Source organism: Rhinatrema bivittatum, chromosome 4 (assembly GCF_901001135.1).
Source record: "Rhinatrema bivittatum chromosome 4, aRhiBiv1.1, whole genome shotgun sequence".
Classification (NCBI taxonomy): domain Eukaryota; kingdom Metazoa; phylum Chordata; class Amphibia; order Gymnophiona; family Rhinatrematidae; genus Rhinatrema; species Rhinatrema bivittatum.
The window spans coordinates 98,251,241-98,266,683 of NC_042618.1; positions in this window are offsets into that span (position 1 = coordinate 98,251,241).

The following is a 15,443-nucleotide window of genomic DNA, read 5'->3' on the forward strand; positions in this document are numbered from 1 at the left end:
AAAAAAAAAAAAAATGCTGCATTGTCCACAAGGAAAATGTCATTCAGAGGTGCTTAATAAAGCCTCCATTTTTGGTAACACTGAGGGTACCAACTTATCCCATAAATGCTGCTTTCTGGTCAATGAAAAGCAATCATGTGTATTAAAACACTGATGCAGACACAAAACATTCCAGTGTTTCCTACAAATCCCTGAAATTTTGGAAGAAAGATATGAGTATCTAAAAACACAAATCAATTCTTCTGGCATAGCTGATGTAGCCTTTGTATCAGAATGCAACAGACTGCTTCTGTCTGTATATAACGCATGCTTATATGCTTGCTATATGTATCACTAGATAACCCTGCTCAGCAAATCTTGAAGAAAGAATACAAGAATGTTCTTTAAATTCCCAAAGTATAAAACAAATTCATCAATGCTGACGGAACTGTGAATATGGAAGATTGTTTCTTAATGTAGAGAAAAGTTTGAGAAATGTTAGCCCAAGTTTTTACTAGTCAGTTTTCAGAATAAAGTTGTACAAACCCATCCATGTTGAATCAAATTGCATACAAAATTGTAAATGTGAATCTCTAGCAGTCAACCATTCCAAAAATAAATCCAAAATATTCCCATCTCCTTTCCATAACAAAACTATGTCATTAAGATATCACCTATAGAAAACAATTTGAGAGGCAAATGGAGACTGGGACAATCACAATAGCTCAGTCATCCATAAATGGATTATCAATAAAGGAAGCAAATATAGGCCCCACAGCAGTCCCCAAGACCTATATAAATAAATTGTGTGTTTATTTGAAAACATATTAAAAAGATTTAAATTATAAAATTATCTTTCAAAGCCAAAGAGGCTAAAGAAAGGATATATTCCAAGGGGACATGAAAAGGTCTAAAATGAGCATCAAGAGCTTTCTGTATTGCCATCAAGGCATCATCATGAGAAATCAAGGTATATAATGAAGTGACATCTAAGGGGACTAAAATTAATTCAGATTCAACAGTACTAACACTTTCCAATTTAGTAAGAAAAATGCTCAGATGAGAACAAAAAAGGTGAATATATTTGATCCTTGGCCATTTAAGCACATAAAAGGTTCAGACTAGGAAAAATGCCAGCGATATTTGATGAAGGTATAAACTCTGAAAAGAAAGGAACTAGGAACAAAGTAAAAACCACATGTGTTACCATATGAATGTTACATCTGCACATCAGAAGAACTACTGAAAAATCTGTATTCACTTCCACCAAATATATTCTGTGGCCACAGAGCAATTCCCTATGAAGTACGATTTGATAAAGCGAATGCATAGTCACGTGCCACAACATTTTGCAGAGAGGAATTCCTTTGTATATGTATCATTTCAGCCAAATCTTAGTGAAATTGCATTGGCTGAAAAATGATCAATGTAAGCATTCTCCATGAATTGTTTTATTTACAGCATGGAAAATATTTTCCCAATAAAAGTGTCCCTTATTAATGTCAAACATTACAAGACAACATATAATTTTCTGCCAAGTCTGCTATAGCAAGATTCTACATACTCATTAACAACTATTAATAAAGTTACTCATCTATGAAAATTTTATAACTCTTGCTTTCAGCCAATTTTCAAAACATTTCCTGTTTTATCGTTCTTAAAGTCAAAAGCATATTTGCAACTTTTTTAAATGTGAGATTTTTCTAATCTGCTCATGTGGGGATTTTATGTTGACTGCAGATTTTATATATTTCCCATTTTTGATGAGGACTTTGTCATACATGCTACAGCTATAAACTATCCAGCAATTAGATTAGTTGAATGTCTTTATATACAGGATGCTATCATAGGAGATAATAAAAGGTAAAAAGAATGTTAAGATTTTACACACTAAAGATTTCTGATATTTTCTCTATAGGCTATGGAATATATTCGGCGGAAATGAATGAAAGATTTCAGTAGTTCTTCCAATGTACAAATGTAACATCCATATGGTAACATGTGGTTTTCACTTTTTCCTAGTTCCATTCTTTTCAAAGTTTAACTATATTTTTAACAGATATCACTGGCATTTTAACTATTCTGAACCATAAATAGCTGGGAAGCAAATATATTCACCTTTTTTGCTCTCATTGGAGCATTATTCTCACTAGTCCATTCCTTTTTTATAGTTTCTAAAGGCTAATGGAGAGATTACTTACCTGATAATCTCGTTTTCCTTAGTGTAGGCAGATGGACTCATTACAAATGGGTATAGTGTGCTCGTGCTAGCAGTTGGAGACGGATCTGACGTCAGCACGTGGTACATATACCCCTGCAGGAAGTGCAGGCGCTCAGTAATCTTCCTTGCAAAAGCTTCATGGATATATGTGTGACTGACCGATTGCTTAACAAAACATGATTAACCTGACCGATTGATAGTAGCTGGAGAACGCCAGTGTTCTCAACCGGAAGGCGTCGACACCCGGCAGGGTGGATGCCCTATGTAAGAAAACATGGCTTACCTTGAATCGGTGAATTCCCATGTATATCGGCAGCCGGGCGGGATGCTGAGTCCATCTGCCTACACTAAGGAAAATGAGATTATCAGGTAAGTAATCTCTCCATTTCCTAGCGTGTAGCAGATGGACTCACTACAAATGGGATGTACAAAAGCTACTCCCGGCCTGGGTGGGAGGCTGCCCGAGGTCTGTTTAGGATTGCCCTTGCAAATGCTGTGTCCTCCCTGGCCTGGATGTCCAGACAGTAAAATCTGGAGAAGGTATGGAGGGAGGACCACGTTGCCGCTCTGCATATCTCCGCAGGCGACAGCATCCTAGTTTCTGCCCAGGAGGCCGCATGCGCTCTGGTAGAGTCAGTCTTGACCCGTAGAGGTGGTGGTTTTCCCGCTTCTATGTAGGCCGCCTTGATAACTTCCTTGATCCAGCGGGCAATGGTTGCCCGTGAGGCCACTTCCCCTTGCTTCTTCCCGCTGTGAAGGACGAACAGGTGGTCCGTCTTTCGTACTGCTTCCGACATTTCCAGGTATCTGGACAGCAGCCTGCCGATGTCGAGATGGCGCAGTATTCGACCTTCTTCAGACTTCTTCAAACCTTCCGTGTTTGGCAAGGATATGGTTTGGTTGAGGTGGAAGTGCGAGACTACTTTGGGTAAGAAGGAAGGAACCGTGCGAAGATGGATAGCCTGGGGTGATCCTGAGAAACGGATCGCGGCAGGACAGTGCTTGTAGCTCTGAGATGCGGCGTGCTGAACACAAGGCCAGCATGAACACCATCTTCAAGGTTAACAAACGGAGGGACAGGCCTCGGAGGGGTCTGAAGGCAGGTCCCGCTAGGAAGTCCAAAACTAGGTTGAGGTTCCACAGGGGCACTGGCCACTTCAGTGGCGGGCGAATGTGTTTGACTCCTTTCAGGAAACGTGAAACGTCTGGGTGTGTGGCAATGCTGTTGCCGTCACTCCTGGGGCCGTAGCAGGATAGCGCTGCCACCTGAACCTTGAGTGAATTGAGGGACAGACCCTTCTGGAGCCCATCTTGCAGGAAATCCAAAATGATGGGGATTTTAGCGGCATGTGGATTGGTGCTGCGAGTTTCGCACCAGGCTTCAAATACTCTCCAGATCCTTATATAAGTTAGTGATGTGGAGAACTTGCGTGCACGGAGGAGTGTATCTATTACCGGCCCCGAGTATCCCCTTTTCTTCAGTCTAGCCCTCTCAATGGCCAGACCGTAAGAGAGAATTGAGCTGGATCCTCGTGGAGGATGGGACCTTGCCGCAGCAGGTCCCTGTGAGGAGGTAGGGGTAGAGGATCCCCTGCCAGTAGTCTTCTCATGTCTGCGTACCAGGGTCTTCTTGGCCAGTCCGGGGCCACCAGAAGAACTAGGCCTCTGTGCCGCTGAATCTTGTGTATAATGGCACCTAGCAGGGGCCATGGGGAAAAGGCATACAGCAGGATCTCCTGAGGCCATGGCTGTACCAGGGCATCGATCCCCTGGGATAGAGGATCTCGCCTGCGACTGAAATATCTGGGTACTTGAGCGTTGGACCTGTCCGCTAGTAGGTCCATGCCCAGCGTCCCCCACTGATCCGTGATCATCTGGAAGGCCGTGGACGACAGCTGCCATTCCCCCGGGTTTAGGCTTTCTCTGCTGAGGAAGTCTGCCGTGGCATTGTCCTTCCCGGCGATGCGGACGGCGGAGATGTCCTGGAGATTTGCTTCCGCCCATGCCATCAGGGGGGCTATTTCTAAGGATACCTGTCGGCTTCTGGTTCCACCATGTCGGTTGATGTATGCCACCGTGGTGGCATTGTCCGACATCACTCTGACTGCTCTGTTGCGAAGTCTGTGGGCAAATCGCAGGCATGCTAACCTGACTGCCCGTGCCTCTAGTCGGTTGATGTTCCACCCCGACTTTTCTCTGTTCCACCGCCCTTGGGCGGTTAGTTCTTCGCAGTGTGCTCCCCAGCCGCTCAGGCTGGCATCTGTAGTGAGCAGGGTCCAGGTTGGAGAGGACATTTTTGACCCCCGGCTCATGTGGCCGGGCTGCAGCCACCACCATAACTGATGCCGAACTCTGGCCAGTAGAGGTAGATGCACGGTGTAGTTCTGTAATCGTGGGCTCCACCGAGATATAAGGGCGCGTTGTAATGGTCTCATATGAGCCTGCGCCCATGGTACCACTTCCAGAGTGGAGGCCATTAGGCCGAGGACCTGTAGGTAATCCCAAGCTGTGGGCCGGGTGGCGCTCAGCAAAGTCTGCAAACGATTCCAGAGTTTTAATTTCCTCTTGGAGGTCAGGCTGACTTTGTCTCCCTGGGTGTCGAATCGGACTCTGAGGTATTCCAGCGACTGTGAAGGCTGTAGGGAACTCTTGTTTGTGTTGACTACCCATCCTAGGCTTTCCAGAAGAGCTATAACTCTGTTGGTTGCCCGGTGGCTCTCCTCCGGTGACTTTGCCCTGATCAGCCAATCGTCTAGGTAGGGATGGACGAGAATTAATTCCTTCCTGAGTGACGCCGCCACCACTACTATTACCTTGGTAAAGGTCCGTGGCGCGGTGGCTAACCCGAAGGGTAGATCCCGGAACTGAAAGTGTTGTCCCAGGACTTTGAAGTGTAAGTAGCGCTGATGATCCCAATAGATTGGGATATGCAAGTAAGCTTCTGACAGATCCAGGGATGTGAGATACTCCCCTGGCTGTATGGCACTTCGGACTGACCGCAGAGTTTCCATGCGAAATCCTTGGACCCTTAAGTGCCGGTTGACTGACTTGAGGTCCAGGACGGGTCTGAAGGTGCCCCCCTTCTTGGGCACGATGAAATAAATGGAGTAATGTCCAGCATTTATCTCCCATGCAGGCACTGGGATTATGGCTTTTAGGGACAGGAGCCTTCCCAAGGTAGCTTCCAGCGCCGCCCTCTTGAGGGGCGGACAAGGAGATTCCACAAACTTGTCCGGAGGGAGGTGAAGGAAGTCCAGGTAATACCCTTCCCGGACAATGGGGAGGACCCACTGGTCCGAAGTAATCTCGACCCACCTGTGGTAGAATAGGGTTAGCCTGCCCCCTATGGCTTCTTCCCCCAGATGGGTCGGCTGATTCTCATTGTGGGGTGCGGCCGGGACCCGAACCCGAGCCAGTTCCCCGCTTGCTGTGCCGGGTCCGAAAGGACTGGTTCCTGGTCTGAGAACGAGGTGCTTGGTAGCGAGTCCTGTAAGGGTTGAAGCGTTGAGAGCTTCTACCTCTGGATGGCCTAGGAAAAGGGCGCTGGTTCCTCCTTGACTTGTCTTCTGGCAGATGGGGCAATGGAGAGACGCCCCATTTGTTAGCCAGTTTCTCGAGGTCGCTGCCGAACAGGAGGGATCCCTTAAAGGGCATTCTTGTAAGGCGCGTCTTGGAGGAGGAGTCGGCTGACCAATTTCGTAGCCAGAGCTGTCTCCTGGTTGCCACTGAGGATGACACTCCCTTGGCTGCCATACGGGCTAGGTCGGAGGCAGCGTCAGTGAGGAACGAGAGGGCTGATTCCATTTCTTCTCCCAGGGTGTTGTTCCTGGCTTGTGATAAACAGGAACGCGTCACCACGGTGCAGCAGGTAGCAATTCGTAGGGACATGGCTGCCACCTCAGAGGCTTGTTTCAGAATGGTGTCCATGCGCCTGTCATGTGTATCCTTGAGGGCCGCCCCTCCCTCCACCAGAATGGTGGTGCGCTTCACAATTGCGCAAACTATGGCGTCTACCTTAGGGCATGCCAGCAGCTCCTTGGTCGCCGGGTCCAGGGGGTACATGCCAGATAAGGCCCAACCCCCTTTGAATGAGGCCTCCGGCGCATTCCACTCGAGATCGATTAGCTGCTGTGCTGCTTGCAGGAGGGGGAAGTGGTGGGCCGTTTGACGAAGGCCTTCTAGCAGGGGGTTCATTCTAGGTTCCCCTGGGGTGCCGTGGCCCGGGATAGCCAGATCCGACAGGCATTGAGAGACCAGGTCTGGGAGATCCTCCTTAAGAAAGAAGTGTCTCATAGTTCGATACGGCTCTATCCCCGAGGGAAGTTCTCCCTCCTCGGGGAGCTCTTCTTCTTCTTCCTCAGAGCAATCTGAATCCCCATAAGCGAGGCTTCCGGGTGGCGGGTGGCCGTGCCTAGGTCTTGAGGGTCCAGGGGTAGGGTCATCCGGTACGTACGAGTCCATCCGGGGATCAGACTGCATCTTGACAAAGGCGTGAATCCCCTTGAATAATTCCACCCAGGAGAGCGAAGCAGGTTCTAGCCTTAGAGGCACCAGGTCTCTAGGGTTCCCTGGCTGCTCACCGCGTCCTGCTAGGTCCGGGTTGTTCCCTGAGGAACTAGCAATGACGCTGGGCTGGGACCGGCCCTGGCCTGGAACTCCCAGGGCCTCCTCACATTGGGCACATAGGGAGTCTGCTTCCTCGCTCTGTGTGGCTCTGAGGTGGCATGCTGAGCAGAGGCCTAGAGCCCTAATGCCTGATTCTGGAGGGCCGGCTCTGCGGACGCATGGGCTCTCATACGCTCCATCGCGTCTGTTATCTCTATGCGCTTTGAAATATGCGCGAAGATGTGCGCCTATCAACGTGCGCTTATCAGCATGCGCCTAACAACGTGCGCCTATCAACGTGCTCTCAACAACGTGCGCCTATCAACATGCGCCTAAGAAGGTGCGCCTCTCAACGTGCGCTGAGTCCAGTCTGAGCGCTAGGGTGAGGCAGCGAACCAGGGCAGATGGTGACGGCGAGCAGGCAGGCAAAATGGCGACCTCCTAGTCGGGCTGCCACGCAGGCAAACCCCGCTAATCCTCGCTTCCTTGGAGACCAGCAAAGTAAAGATGTACGCCTTACCTGATCTTCGGCGCTTCCCAGCTGCGACCCGGGTGGTCTCCGGCTGCATGGGCTCTCATACGCTCCATCGCGTCTGTTATCTCTATGCGCTTTGAAATATGCGCGAAGATGTGCACCTATCAACGTGCGCTTATCAGCGTGTGCTCAACAATGTGCGCCTATCAACATGCGCCTAAGAAGGTGCGCCTCTCAACGTGCGCCTAGCAACGTGCACCCAATTATTTTCGGGCGCCTAACATACGCGCCTGTCGCCTGTGCGCTGAGTCCAGTCTGAGCGCTAGGGCGAGGCGGCGAACCAGGGCAGATGGTGACGGCGAGCAGGCAGGCAAAATGGTGACCTCCTAGGCGGGCTGCCACGCAGGCAAACCCCGCTAATCCTCACTTCCTTGGAGACCAGCAAAGTAAAGATGTACGTCTTACCTGATCTTCGGCGCTTCCCGGCTGAGACCCGGGCGGTCTCCGGCTGCGGGGGGAGAGGGTGATTACTGTCACTGCCGCGTTCGAGGAAATGCACCCGCTGCCTCTAGGCTGCGCCCGAACTCATCTCGCTTGGGGGCCAAGTCCTCACCGCGAACGGATCGGGACCGAGGCTGCCTCTATGCCGCGCCCGAGCCCTTCTCACTCGGGGGCTAGGTCCTTGCCGCGAATCGGCCACCGGACCGAGGCTCGTACCTCTGAGGGACCATGGAAATCACCTCGGGAAACTCAACTGGGGGAGGGCGTATCACCGCAGGAGTGCGGGGCTCGTCTTAAATTACTGAGCGCCTGCACTTCCTGCAGGGGTATATGTACCAGGTGCTGACGTCAGATCCGTCTCCAACTGCTAGCACGAGCACACTATACCCATTTGTAATGAGTCCATCTGCTACACGCTAGGAAATTAACATTTCTTTATATAGGATACAGGACAATTTCTAGCATTTCACAATCACTATATCAAAATTTTTTAATTCAGTTAAAAGATAAATTTTAAAACCCTGATACATGCATTAATTATGGGATGTGTGAAAATGTTGGGCTTGTGCGCGCAGAGCGGATTTTAAAAGCTGCCAAGATATGCGCATATCTCCCACACATTTCAGAAGTTTTCAAAAAAGGGGAGAGGTATGGACATGGTCTGGGTGAGGTGTGGGCATTTTTGGGGCATGAACCAGAGATGTGCATGTAAATACTTACACGATCTGATGTGCGCTGAGGCCCACTTCTGTTATGGATGGTATTTAATTTTAAAAATAAAGATCTATGGGATTTTAAGGGTCAGGGCTAACTGGGGGGGGGGGGGGGGGGCTTGAAGGCCATTAAACTAGCGGTTTGGAGGACCTCTCTCTTAACTGGGTGAATTTGGGATGAACTGGTAAAACTGGGAACAGCCTCGGTGTGTGCCCCTTTTAAAATCCCCCAATTTACATGGTAGAAGCAGCATTTGTGCGCGCTCACTTAAAATTTGGCACACACGTGCACACAGCCAGGCTATTTTATAACGTGTGCTTATTATAAAATGGCCACGTCCCTGTTCTCCTTGCAGTCTTTTCCAATAAAAATTTCTAATTGTTCACTACTGATGTGTGCTGCAGAATAATGGCACCTTTGTTACTATCTGCAACTGTTTTTTAATATTTATTTTACAGTACTACAAAAGGCTAAACGTTCAGCTAACATGACTATTTAATGCCTGTGAACACCTGACTATAGAACATTTATAGCCTGGAAGCATAGTGTACATCAAGCTATTTGTGGCATGCCCCATACAGCAGTGGCATATTCATTTTGTGATTTTCCTACAGAACAATGTAGAAAATGAAACAGGATAAAGTTGTTAAAAGATGTATCAGCCACAACAAAAATACTGATTTTGATAAAATGGTTCTTCAGAAAGATCCTGGTAATCAAATGCAGATAATTTATTGGCATAACAATGTTACATTGGTTGTCACAGTAATATGCAGAATGATTAAAATCAAAAGGGAAGAGAAGACAAAAATTACAAAATAATAGTAAAGCTACAGGTTACAGAAAGTAGAATATCAGAGACATGTCTCAGGTTTTGATGCTGAACCATATTGTCCCTGATCAGATATATTTAGAAACATTTATGGATCACTTACAGATTACAATAAATCTTCCAAACCAATATACATTTATATAGAACAATCCAATAACAGATTAATAGAATAAAATAAGACAAAAAAAAAAAGAACTGGAACATAAGAATACCCAAAAGAAAAACACAAACTGCAGTCCTGGAGTGGTGACCTGGATGTTGGTTGTACTAATACAATTCAGTGGTCATCTGAATTCTGAAGCCCTTCAATATTAGTTCCAAATAATGGTATTTGATAATCCACTAATCCAGACCAGTCTTCACAGAGATTATAGAAAGGTAGACCAGTGCACAACAAAACAGAACATGGTTGGCTATATTTCTTTACAAGGAAGGTCCTAGGTGGTCAAAATAGGTTTTTTATTTTGCTCAAACTGATGGAAAGTCTGGCTCAGCAGCCATGCTTTAGCTTTATTTTTTTGGAAGAAGGAGTAGCATGCTTCAAGGTGAATGTGCCATCATAACTCATTCCATAGTTTGGGAGCGTAGCAGCTAAAGCCTCTCTGCTTTCTGCTGGTCAGTTTAGCAGCAGACAAGGCAGGGGGAGGGAGGGGGACAAGAAGTGCTATTTGTGAGGAACCTAGTGGCAGAATACTACATTTTTTGCTGGTACAGCTGCTGTTTCTCCTGTTTCCCCACGATTATACAGAGTAGTTCCTACCCTCCCTTTTGTAGGATGATTGATATCCACTGTCATCTTTGGGAAATGTATGTATGTATCTGATATCTTTTAATTTTGCACAATGCAGAAATGCATTTGTGTTTCTATTTCTCTGGTATTGCATTGCATAGTCTGGCTTCTTGGGTTTCAAATTCAGTTTTTGTCTGCATTTTTTCTATTTCTAGTCTGTGATCACTTAGGGGGTAATTTTCAAAAGGATTTACAAGTTTAAAATTTTTACATATGTAAATTGGCTTTTGAAAATTGCTATGATATATGTCAGGGGTGGCCCGACTCTGGCCGAGTTTCGCAGTTGTCAAAACGGCTGCCTCAGGTGCTTTGATGCGTATGGACTCAGGTTGATTGAAACAACTGTAAATTTGTGTATCAATTCTTTCTTTGAGAATATCATCCGCTGCGATATCAATTCTTTTGTTTTAGATGTGATTCTTGATCTTGTTAATGAGTTTCGTCTATTGGTATCCCAATCAGACTATGCATTGGATATGCACTACGAATGATGCATCTTGCCCACTCGCTGTATTACACATCTAAAACAAAAGAATTGATATCGCAGCAGATGATATTCGCAAAGAAAGAATTGATACACAAATTTACAGTTGTTTCAATCAAACTGAGTCCATACGCATCAAAGCCCCTGAGGCAGCCGTTTTGACAATGGCGAAACTCATCCAGAGTTGGGCTATAACATTTTAGATGTCTCCACCTCAATAAAGTTTTTGAAAAAGACCGTGGCATCTAATCCTTTTTGCAATCCTGACACCATTTTTAGATCGCCTGTCTTCGTGTTTTTTGGAAGAAGAAAGGAAGCCTTTGATTGGCCAGTGAGGCAGGCATCGCATAGCCTGGAAGTAGGGTGGGAGGAATGGCAGTGTCGAACCCTGACAAAGCAAGGCCGCCATGAGAGCCCATCCCCGTGGCGGCGAAAAAATAAGGCCCGCCGGAGTAAAGCCGCAGTGGAACTGGATCCCATCCCTGCAGTGAAGGAAGAAGTTTTTTGCGAGAGCTGGTGTGTACGAGGGTGTGAATGGGCGAGAGCGTGGTGTCTGAATGGGCGAGAGCTTGGTGTCTGAGGGTGTGAATGGAAGCCTGGGTGAGAGCTTGTGTGTGTGAATGGGTGTGAGAGCATTTGTGTGTGATTGAGAGAGAGACCATTCAGGAAGATGACTAGTGTGAGAGAGAACGAGACTGGTCATGGGGTGTGTGTGTGTGTGTGTGAGACTGACTGGTTGTGGGCGCTAAGGAAGAGGATAGAGCTTCAGCAGCCCTTGCTGCTTCTGGTGAGTGCTATTGGCCTGGAAGGGAAAGGAGTAGGCGAGTTGCTGGAGAGGGTAAGTAAAGGTGGCTTTTAAAATTTATTTTTCTTGATAGACTGCCATTTTAATTATTGGGTATTATGCGATGTCTGCTGTTTTGAAATATTTTGATATTTGGACATGTTTTAATAATTTTTATGAGTTTTTAATTATTGAATATTATTCTGTTCAGCAGCTGTTTTGTAACATTGTTAGTATAGCTTTACAATTTTTTCTGTGTGGGGCTCTATAGCAGCTTTGCTTATTCTGTTTTCCCAATAGGAAATGTATTAGTGTTTAGGGCTTGGTTTAATATTTGTATTTCTTAGATAGGGTTGTTACTGTTTGAGTGTGTTCCATAATACAGGTGTAACTCTGTGCGGGTTAGTTTGTGTGCATTATTGCAAATCCTGAGAGTCTGTTAGGTGCTTTATTTCTCTTCCCATTTCTCCAGGTTCGCACTGCAAGCAGAGTGGCTTTTTTGGTTTTCCATTCCAGTTTCTATCTCCATATTTATAATTTGCGGTTTTTCTGTACTTGGTGAAGGTCAGTTCTGGGTGTGTGACCAAGGTGAGGTATTTTATTAGCATGTAGGCATTTGTATCAATCTTATTTGTTGTGTTTTCTCAATAGGATATGCATTAGTGGTAAATTACTATCTTTTCATAAGGAAGGCTATTGTGCCTGGTAGTAAAGGGAGTTTGTTTTACTTTTACTGGGATGTCATCAGAACCAGAATATCTTTTTTGTAATGCGAGTTGTACAGGGTAATGCCCTAGATCTGCTCTGCACTCATTGCTGGGGGTTGAGGGGATTCCTGTGGATGCAGAGTACATGTTTATATTTATCCCCGTGATGGTCACATGTTCAGTGTATCACACATGTGAGAACCATCTGTCAGGTGTGTCCTGGCCAAAAAAAGGTTGAAAACCACTGTTCTACAGCATGCTGCAATATATACATTGCTATATTTTTGTAGGCTAGGTTGCAAAAGATATTTTTAGACAGCTTAGCTAGACCCCTGGAAGACTTTGGGATGTGAAGAGAGCTATGGATCAGAACAGGCCCCAATGATTGATGACTGTGTGTCATATATATATCTATAGATAGATAGACAGATAGATAGATAGAGAGAGAGAGAGAGAGAGACACACACACACACGGCTAAGGAGAGACCACTCTATACTCAAACCACCAACCCTAAATCTAGGAATTACCAATAATACTCCATCAAATGAAGTTTGAGACCTGAGAATACAAATTGATGAGCACTTCACTTTGAAAAAGCAAATTAATCAAAACAGGATTCTCCAAGTTGAGAATTCTACATAGACTAAAACCTTTGTTAACAATACAAGACTTCCACACTGGCTTACAAACGCTTATATTCTCAAATTTAGACTACTGCAACTCCCTGTTTCTAGGCCTCCCCACAAGTCTACTAAAACCACTATAGTTACTTCAAAATGCATCAGCAAGACTCATTTTAGGGACAAGAAAATTCAAACACATCACCCCCTCGCTTTCACTGGCTTCCTGTTCAATCTAGAATCCATTATTTATTTATTTATTTATAATTTTTATATACCGACATTCTTACATTAAAATGCAAATCATACCGGTTTACATAAAACAGAAAAAGCAGGAAAAAATATTTCCATAGTCAAATCCAGAGAACATTTATAATAAAATTGTTAACAAAGGCATAATGTAGGAACTTGAAAAAAGGTTACTTAACAGAAAACGTAAAAGAAAAAATAGTAAATGAAGCACAAAGAGTTGACGTCGGGGGAGGGGCATGGTCACACAGCGCAGTCACCCATTTCCCCTCACCTCCTGATGATAGTTCCGTTTCTTTTTTATTATTTAAGATGGTGTTCACTTCTTGCGGGGGCCCAGGATGGAGGGTGGCCTCCCCGCTCGCTGGCGCCTGATGGTGAGGTGCTTTTCAACTGCCGCCGGAGCTCACAGTGACGTCGGGGGAGGGGCATGGTCACACAGCGCAGTCACCCATTTCCCCTCACCTCCTGATGATAGTTCTGTTTCTTTTTTATTATTTAAGATTATAAACTGTTGTCACATATTCAACATCAGTATTGATCCATACCTATTAGGAGTGTCACTACACCTCTATACACCACTGAGACCTAAGATCACAAAACAAAGGTCTCCTAATGGTACCCTCACGCGGAACACACATCTAACGCTAATAAGAGACCGAATGTTTGCAACAGCAAGCCCCAAGCTGTGGAACTCTCTTCCAGAGGCATTACGTTGGATAACGGAAAAAAAGAACTTCAAGCATGAATTGAAAACATGGCTGTTTAGAAATGCTTACTATTGACATAAACATCTATAATGCTAATTGCATTAACAATACAAGAGACAATGATAGTTGAACAATCATCATATAATAAATGACAAAGGGATTGCCAATAGGATTAGAATCTATTTTCATCGCCATGTAGACCTAGAATGAATTGATATGAACTGTGTACAATTCTGGTCGTCGCATCTCAAAAAAAGATATAGTTGCGATGGAGAAGGTATAGAGAAGGGCAACCAAAATGATAAAGGGGCTGGAACAGCTCCCCTATGAGGAAAGGCTGAAGAGGTTAGGGCTGTTCAGCTTGGAGAAGAGACAGCTGAGGGGGATATGATAGAGGTCTTTAAGATCATGAGAGGTCTTGAACGAGTAGATGTGACTCGGTTATTTACACTTTCGAATAATAGAAGGACTAGGGGGCATTCCATGAAGTTAGCAAGTAGCACATTTAAGACTAATCGGAGAAAATTCTTTTTCACTCAACACACAATAAAGCTCTGGAATTTGTTGCCAGAGGATGTGGTTAGTGCAGTTAGTGTAGTTGGGTTCAAAAAAGGTTTGGATAAGTTCTTGGAGGAGAAGTCCATTAATGGCTATTAATCAAATTTACTTAGGGAATAGCTACTGCTATTAATTGCATCAGTAGCATGGGATCTTCTTAGTGTTTGGATAATTGCCAGGTTCTTGGGGCCTGATTTGGCCTCTGTTGGAAACAGGATGCTGGGCTTGATGGACCCTTGGTCTGACCCAGCATGGCAAGTTCTTATGTTCTTAAATTAGATAGGAACTACTGTGGTAATCATGATGCTTAATTATGATCTAGAATATGTATTCTCTATGGTGCTGAATTTGAAGAATGAACATTAAAGCATATTACTGTTGACCTTGAATAAGAACTCTAATAATATAAACAGTTGTGATCTTCTTTTGGAACGACGGTATATAAAATGCCTAAATAAAATAAATATATAAAAATAAACACACACACACACACCACCTATAATTTAAGCACAAGGACTGTAAAGGCATGACACTATCACAGTCTTTGTTTCCCCCTTCATTCCTGAGACTCCCTGGCACCAATGAGCTGATAAAGAGTTAAGACAACCTCAAAAGACATCTGGTGTCTCTTAACAACTAGGAAGATCAGAGACTAGTACTGAAATACCTTCCTAACGAGCGGATTGTAAATCTTTTGAATACCTAAGGCATGCAGACTAGAAGTTAAGACAGAAAAATAAGATATATAAGGAATTGCATTTGCCAATTTTCTTTGGATGATCCAAGTGCAAAGAGCAAAACAGCTGGTTCTTTCTGGGGTCCCTGGCCTTGCAGTCTTCCAGGTATTCAAGAACATTGCTTGTAGCAGGAAGACTTATAAGGGAAGTGTCCTTTGTATAATAGCTTTATTTCTGTCTGTATTAATATAATCCTATTTATCTATATTGATTTATGTAAGGCTGTATTCATTTTTTAATATTACTTATCTTTGCTGATTCATTATTCATATATTAGAAACATTTAGTAAAGTAAGTTCTGCTTTTGCAATATTCTTTTTGTGTGTTCTATGACATAATATACCCTCATACACCCACTGCATACAGTTGTTTGAGTTCTGGACATTAGTGTTGGTTTGGTACAGTAGGTTTCTACATAGGTGCAGAGTGATTTTTCCAGGATTTTGAGTTACTTCACAGAGTGCATGGTAGTAGAG